Source organism: Microtus ochrogaster, chromosome 5, assembly GCF_000317375.1.
Source record: "Microtus ochrogaster isolate Prairie Vole_2 chromosome 5, MicOch1.0, whole genome shotgun sequence".
NCBI classification, from domain to species: domain Eukaryota; kingdom Metazoa; phylum Chordata; class Mammalia; order Rodentia; family Cricetidae; genus Microtus; species Microtus ochrogaster.
Window position 1 is genome coordinate 33010309 of NC_022012.1, and position 1540 is coordinate 33011848.

The window sequence follows — 1540 nt, forward strand, 5'->3', positions numbered from 1 at the left end:
TCTCTTTCTTGGTTGGGTCTTTGTGTGGTTTTGGTATCAGGGTAACTGTAGCTTCATAAAAGGAATTTGGCTGTGTTTTAATTTTCTATAAAACTATTCTGTAACCTAGGTAATTAACAGAATCTTCTCTTTGAATCTTTTCAGGAGCAATTTGTAATCCCCATTTAGGCAAGACTTTCTTTACTTCTTCAAACATCCTGTCTAAAGTATCTGTATTTGAATCAGATACCAAAATGTCATCCATGTAATGGAAGGTTATAGACGTAGGAAAATGCTTACATTATTTACAATGTCTGGCTGACAAGTATTGGCACAAGGTGGGACTATTGAGCATTCCCTGTGAGAGGATGGTCTAGTGATATTTCCTAGTAGGATGAGAGGTATTATAAGTAGGCACTGTAATGGTAAACATTTCTCTATCCTTTTCTTGTAAAGGTATAATGAAGAAACAGAAAAGGCAGAAAAATTTCAGATTGTAGAGGGCCCATAGTTTTAATACTTTTCTGATAGCCCTTAGATCTGTCACCATTTTCCATTTTCCATATTTCTTTTTAATGACAAATACAGGAGAATTCCAAAGGCTGGTTGATTCTTCAATATGACAAGCAACTAGTTGCTCTTGTACCAGCTTTTCTAAAGTCTGCAACTTTTCTTACACTAGAGGCTACTGGTTAACCCATATTGCTTTCTCAGTTAACCATTTTAGAGGTAAGGTAGGGCTGTTTGTACCTCTGAATGTTTATCAATTGCTTTGTGTTCTTGTACAGGCTGAATGGCTGATGTCCATCACCTATAATGTCTTCTAATATTTTCTCAGAAACATAAGTTTTGGGGATGCAGGAATGTTAGTCTGGATATTCCATTGCTGCAATAGGTCATAACACCACAAGTTCATTGCAATATTGACTATATATGGCCTCAAACTTCCTATTTTTCCTTCTTGCCCTATTCATTAAACCCATCTTGTGTTTTGGTTTTTTTTTTTTTAACCTGAGATAGGGTTCCAATTCCCAGGACTGAACACCTACCTCTTGAAGAGGCCAATTTGGATGCCAAGATTCTGGAGTAATGATATTTACATCTGCACCCATGCCTAATAAGCCTTCAATAAAAATTCCATTTATAAACACTCTTAGCTTTGGTCTTTAATTGTTTATAGAAATCTACCAGAATAGAAGTTTCCTCTGTTCTACTGGAGTTTTTGACTCATACTCCACATTTAACCCATCATTCAGGCAAGTAATGTTAACAGCAAGCATTGGAATTTTAATTTTCCTGGTGAGATTCATTCTCCACATTAACTGGGAATGACTTGACCACATTCAGTTTGAGCCCTCCAAGTGGTCTCCCAAGGTGTTTCCCGATGGTGTTGGGTTGCCTTCTTTATCATTGTTGACCTACACCCATTGATCCAGTGTCAGCTTCTGCCACACCTCCTACATATACCAGAAGGCTGAGTCTTCCTATTTCTGCCATTCCCAGAGGAAATATTATTCCTAAAAATCTATTGTCTATAATCCCTTCTCAAATGTCCCATTCT